Below are 6,579 nucleotides of genomic sequence, written 5' to 3' on the forward strand. Positions count from 1 at the left end.
ATTTAAGGTTTGAAGAGCAACTCAGGTTCATAGTCTCAAGAACTCCTCCAGGTTCAATAGGTCCAATATGTCTGGGTTCTTTAAGAATTTCAAGTTGTGTTCCACATTATTCTCCCTTTTTGTCAGAATTCCTCTGTTATATTTCTGATGATATGCTCACTTTTAATCCCTTCGTTCTAGATTTTCAGGTTGTGAAATGCTGAGAAATCTTTCTAAGCTGATCTTCTCTCATTTCTTTGGGCTCCTTGGCCATTGCCCTCAGTGCATCCTTGGTCTGCCCACCTGTCATCCACCATCTCATGTGGCCACATCATCCCATTCCCTACTCATGTCACTTACTGTGTTTTCCATGGCGTTGGTGTTGAATGAAGAGGAAGAGGAGGAGGAAGAGGAGGAGAAGACTTACATGGGCCACCCAGTCTCTGATCAGAAATTTCAGGTACTCTTGGAGACCTTGGGCATGAGTGATGTCATAAATAAGTTAGTGATACCCTTTTTCTAAGTACCTTCTGCATGGTAGCACATGCTGGGACCTTTGGATTTATCACCTCTGACCCTCACAACAACCATGCAACTTGGGATTGCCACCCCCACCCTGCCCATTTTACAGAAGAGGAAACTGAGGCTCAGAGAGGTCAATCATGTGTCCCAAGTCACCTAGCCAGGAAGTGGCAGGGCTGGAATTGGGGGTCTCTGAATTCCCTTGTGCTTTTGTTTCCCTGCTGCTAATCTACCTTCCCTCCCCCCTGTTCACCAATCCCTAATTCCTCCCCATCTCCTAGCCCGGCCCTGCTCTGTCCCCCACTCTGCAGGGCCCTGACACTCCCATGCAAGGCCTGTCTGGACATGGGACCCGTGTATCTGGGAGGGGGGCGGAGGTGGAGGGTGGGGAGTCTACTCTGTACTGAGCACGATGTCGGGCCAGGTCCCATGCCCAGGACTTTCACTGTTGTGATTCTTCTGTGTCTCACAGCAGCCCTGGGAGATGGTGGGAGGCCTGTTCTACAGGCAGTGAAACTGAGACTCAGACGGAACGTGACTTTCCTGATGCCCCACAGCTGGGAGGTGACAGAGCTGGGTTTTGAATCCGAGGTGGAGGTGGGGTGCGACTTCCAAGCCCTGCTCTTTCCCTACCATCACAGGAAGGGGGAGCTCTCCTCAATTTGTGGATGAACACAGATGCCCTTTTCATTGCCCTGCCCCTCCCCCACATGGTGAAGAAGCCGGATTGCTTCCCCTTTTCGAGTGGTCACATGGATCCCAGAGACAAAAATAAAGGGCCTTTTCTAGGGTCACCATCTCAAGAAGTGGATGAGCCAACAAAGAACTCAACTCCTCTCACTCTCCAGCCTCCTCCCAAATGAGAGACCCTCACTTACCCCTTGGTGGGTCTGATTCTCTGGATGTGTGGTGCTGATCCTCAGATTCTCCTAGGGAGGAGGACAGGGGAGGGTCTTCAGCCTGCTGCTCCTCCTCTAGGCTGGACCCCACATCTCCTTCTGTTGTGACCACCCCACTCCTCATCAGGCCTCAGTCCCACAACCTCTTGGATCCTGGAGTCACCACCCTCGTCTCTGCCCATATCTCAGCCCCCTGGACACAGCCATGCTGGAGAGATGAAGGAAAAATTCCGTCAGCTAAGAGGGCGAATCTGTGTTCCCCCTGGGGAACCAGGCCTCTGTTACTCACCAGCTCTTGATTTGGTCTCTGGGTGAGATGCTACAAGAATTAGAAATTTAGGAAGTATGAGAGGTGGGGTCCCTCTGGCCTTTCCTCTTGGTCAGCTTTGATCCTCTCCAGCTTCCCTCCACCCACCAAGAATATATCTGGGCCTCAGGGATGAAGACTGATGATGAGGCAGGGATGGAGGTTACCCTGTCTTTTCCATCCCTCTGAGGCCCCTACCCGCCACCTCAGCATGGAGCTCCCCTGGGGGTAGGGCCCTGAACTGACCATCAGAACACCGAGGGGACAGGGTCAGGGGTTCCTCACCTGAGACCACCAGCTCCAGGGGGTCACTGGATTGTGACAACAGGTAGGGAGAGGAGCTGTGTGAGTTGTAACACCTGTAGGTACCCCCATGAGCTGAGGTCATAGAGCTCATGGAGAAGTTGGCCTGAAAGGTCCCAGTGTTGTTTTGCCAATGAAGGTGCTGGGGAGGGGCAGTGAAGCCCTCCTTGAACAGATGGAATGTATCAAATGAGTCGTCTGAGCAACACTGCAGGGTGACGCTTTCTCCCGAGGTCACTGAGGGGCCCGGATGGGCTGAGAGAGAGGGTTTCTCATAGGTTCCTGTCAGTGAAAGAGGCCATAGTGTACAGGGAGCCATCCAGTCCCCACCTCCCTTAGCTGATCACCATCTCCTCTTTAGGTACTCTCCCTCTGTGACCCCTCTTTCTGCACCTCTCAGTTTCTCTTTGATGGTCTCTCTCATCCCTATGTCTCTCACTCTCCCTTTCTCACTCCCCCTCCCTGGATCAAAGCCACCATTTCTGCTCTGCTCTAGGACCCTGTCTCCCTTGACCCCATCTCCACCAGGGGAGACCCTGGGCCCACACCTCAGCAGGCCATCTGGATGTAGGGCTGGGCAGGGGTCCACACCTGCCACCAGGAGGTACAGGGATCACTGGGGGCCAACCACCCAGAGAAGTGTTTGTATGCACCATAGCACCTGTACTGGCCCCTGTGAGTGTGGTTCACATGGCCCAGGGTGAAGTTCGGACTGTGCTGTCAAGGCACTGGTTGGGGGAGAGTGAGAGCTGCTCATTCTTGGTCAGAGAAAACCTGTCATAGCTGGCTCCAAGCCATACTGCAAGGTCAGGCTGGCTCCAGACAACACCAGTGAGCCTGGCTGGGCTGAGAGCGAGGGCTTTCTGTCCCCTCCTGGAGCTGAGAAGATAGTGGTAACAAAGGCGACGCGCATGCCCACTGTCCACGGGGCTGCAGTGAGTGCACACTGGTCTCCTTCACATTCCCCTCTGTGATTCTGCCCCCCAGGAAGCCACTGTCACCAATTACTCCATCATCACCAGGGCTTCCCTGAGCACATGGCCTAGATTGGTCATTTTGGAGCCCCTAGAAAGAGACAGGGTTGGGTGGGGTGTCCCACACCTGTGACCTTGAGATCCAGAGGGTCACTGGGGTGTGACCACATGTGGGGGGAGGAGCGGGATGAACCATAGCATCTGTAGGTGCCCCCATGGGAGGTGCTCACAGGGTTCACAGGAAAGGTGGCCTGGTGCCTCCCAGGAAAGAAATGGGATTTCCTGTGTTGAGAAGGGTGGGCTCCTCCCTCCTTGAGCAGATGGAAAGTGTCCATTGTGTCCTTTGAGCTATACAAGAGGGACACTTTCTCTCCTGAAGTCACCAGAGGGCTTGGATGGGCTGAGAGGGAGGGTTTGCTGTAGGCTCCTGAGAGAGAAGGGGGAGCTGAATTAAAGGGGGGATACAGTCACCCCACACTACCTCAAAGTGTAGTCTGTGAGGTTCCCCTTCCCCTGAGGCCACATTCCATTCTGACACTGCAGGGTCAGGCTGTCTCCAGAGAGCACCGGTGGGCCCGGCTGGGCCGAGATGGAGGGCCTCCTGTACACCCCTGCAATTGAGGAGACAGTGGAATCATAGGGGATGCACATGCCCACACTGTCCATGGGGGCTGCAGTGAGTCCACACTGGTCTTCTTCCCTGGCCCCTTTCTGTGATTTTGGACCTGCGAGGACAGTGTCACTTGTCATCCATCACCACCAGGGCTCACCTGGGCACACATCTTAGATCAGTCATTTTGAGGTTCTAGGAAAGAGATGGGGCTAGTGGGATTCCCTTACCTGTGACCTTGAAATCCAGAGGGTCACTGGGGTGTCACCACACAAGGGAGGAGGAGCAGGAGGAACTATAGTATCTGTAGGTGCCCCCATGAGAGGTGCTCACAGGGTCCACAGGAAAGGTGACCTGGTGCCACCCAGCAAAGAACTGAGATTTCTTGTCTTGAAGAGGGTTGGCTCCTCCCTCCTTGAGCAGATGGAAAGTGTCCATTGTGTCCTTTGAGCTACACAAGAGGGACACATTCCCTCCTGAAGCCACCAGAGGGCTTAGATGGGCTGAGAGGGAGGGTTGTTGTAAGTTCCTGAGAGACAAGGAGGGAGCTGAGTTAAAAGGGGGTTACAGTTACCCCACATTAACCCACAGGTGTAGTCTTTGAGTTGTGAGGTTCCCTTTCCCTGAGGCCACACTGGGTTCCCTTCTGCCTGTGAGGAGGAGCTCACAGTGAAGGGGGATAACTTGATTCCCCTCTGTTACCTGTCATCACAAGGAGCAGGGAATCACTCCACTCTGACCAGCCACGCCAGCTGTGATATGCACACCAGAACTGCCCAGCATAGCGTACGTCCATGTATTCGATGGAGAAACTGACCTTGTCCTTGGAGTTCAGTGGGGCACTCTCATTCCAGTAGTGAGAGACTAGCTCTTTATACAGATGGTAGGTTTTAGCCTGCAGAGACCCCTGACACCAGATGGTCACAGAGCTCCCCCTGGTGATGATGGTGCCTGGATTAGCCCAGATAGATGGTTTGAGGAGGGTCCCTGGAAGGGAATGAGACCTGGAGTTCCAAGGGGTTCCCCTCCCCTCAACCCTCCCAGCTTTCACTTTGATAGTCCTCCCACACTGGTCACCATCAGCTTAGACCCTCTGTGCTTCCCCCTCCCTCCCCCCTGCAAGCTGCCCAGAGGTGTTCACTGTGCTGACCAGAAGTTGGACCTGGGAGGTCTGGGGAGGACTCACCTGTCTGTACCTGATTCCGTTGACCCTGGCAAGCCCTGGCAGAGAATTCCCTGTGAGAAGCTCATCCTCACACCCACACACAGAAACATCAAGTGTGGTCTGGGCCCCTGAGCCCTGGGGCAGACTGAGGGTGAGAACATTCTCCTCAAAGACTCAGCTTCTCCTTGAGCCTCCTGAATCCCTAGGGTCTCCCAAGGGAGCAGGACCTGTGTGTGAGGAGAGAGTCCTCATCCGTCCCATTTTCCCCCAACCTTACCAAGATACAGAAGGGCAGTGAGGGTCAGGCTGGCGGCGCTGCCTTGCATGGTTTCCAGCACTGCGGAGGAACTATAATGACCGCAGAGCCTGGCAGGATGGAAACACACAGGGTGCGATGATTCCTACGCCCTGTGTTATGTGTCACGCTGTTTCCTCATCAGTGGCCTCACAGGAAGGAGAACAGTCCCTGTTTGTGATCTGGCTCTGTTCTCCCCAAATGTTGGGGCCTAGGACATAGCATACTCTCTGGAAACCTTTCAGACCAAATCTGAGTTCCAATCCTGAGTCTGCATTTTGCAGAGATTGGATGAACTGGAGCAAGTCACTTTCCTTTTATGAACCCCCATAAATGCAAATGTTCTTCCTTCCTTCCTTCCATCAGGCAGGCAATCAACAAGGGTTTATTGGGCATTAACCATGTCCAGTCATGGAGGCAGGCACTAGAGACTAGTTGATGAAGCACACACATTCCTTCCTGGATTCATGGAGCTCAGATGAACACAAGACAGACATTGCAATATTTTGACAATGGATAATTTAGCTACAGTTTTGCCAAGCTGTAGAAAAGGAGTAAAGTAAGGGACAATGAGATTAACAGGTGGACATCAAGTAGCCTGGGTCATGGCAGTGAGGAAGACGTGGAGGAGGGAGAGATGATGCCATTGGGGATTAGCACCGAGAAAGGTGAGGGAAGGACATCATGAGAAAGAGCTTGGGCTGTTGTAAGAACTGAGGGCGATCGGGGGACACTGGGCATGGACACATAGGGTTTTGTGGGCTATGCAAGTATTTTGGATTTTATCTTTAAGGAATGGGGAGTTTTAAGCAAGGGACAGTATGGACAACTTTCTGTTTTAGGAAGACCACCACTATGCAGAAAATGGAATGTAAGAGAGTTCTACTACTACTGCTAATAAAACTCCAACATTAATTTAAGCCCTGGCTGAAGTACAATAAGTATTCTACATGTTTTTTTATTTGGATTTCTTATGTAACCCTTATACACAGTTTATCACACAAATAATTTACAGGTGATTGTAATGAGAGAGGAAAATTTCTTGGTCTTTGTCCTAGTCTGGGAGGTTGGAAAGAAGTTTGCTATGTTCAAAGTGGCTGAAGGAGTCCCCATGAAAAGGCGCAAAATTGTTAAATAGTTCAGTGTGTATGTGTTTGTATACGTATGTATGTTTAATTGTGATGACTTTGGTTGGGAAGGGGGTTCTGGTGGTGCAGTGGTTAAGCGTTTGGCTGCTAACCAAAAGATCAGCAGTCCGAATCCACCAGCCATTCCTTGGAAGCCCTACGGGGGAGTTTCTACTCTGTCATATAGGGTCACTATGAGTCACAATTGACTTGATGGCAATGGGTTTTTTGGTTGGGTAGTGTGGAGCTATGTTTGCAGGGGCTGGAGAGTTTTATCTCAGGCCTGATTATCAACAGCTTTAAATGTCAGATGGCGGTACTTGGATCTTATTTTGAAGAAGATGGAAACTTGTGAAACAATTGAACCAGGGAGGGGAAGAGCCAGGTAGGGTTTTTAG

The 6,579-nt window shown here is 52.0% G+C and overlaps 1 pseudogene; it reads right to left on the reverse strand.

Annotated features, from left to right (window-relative positions):
* Positions 1 to 456: 456 nt before the first annotated feature.
* Positions 457 to 3,439, reverse strand: LOC111821484 (leukocyte immunoglobulin-like receptor subfamily A member 6 pseudogene; annotated as a pseudogene).
* Positions 3,440 to 6,579: the final 3,140 nt, after the last annotated feature.

Source organism: Trichechus manatus, unplaced genomic scaffold (genome assembly GCF_000243295.1).
Source record: "Trichechus manatus latirostris isolate Lorelei unplaced genomic scaffold, TriManLat1.0 scaffold00087, whole genome shotgun sequence".
Lineage (NCBI taxonomy): Eukaryota > Metazoa > Chordata > Mammalia > Sirenia > Trichechidae > Trichechus > Trichechus manatus.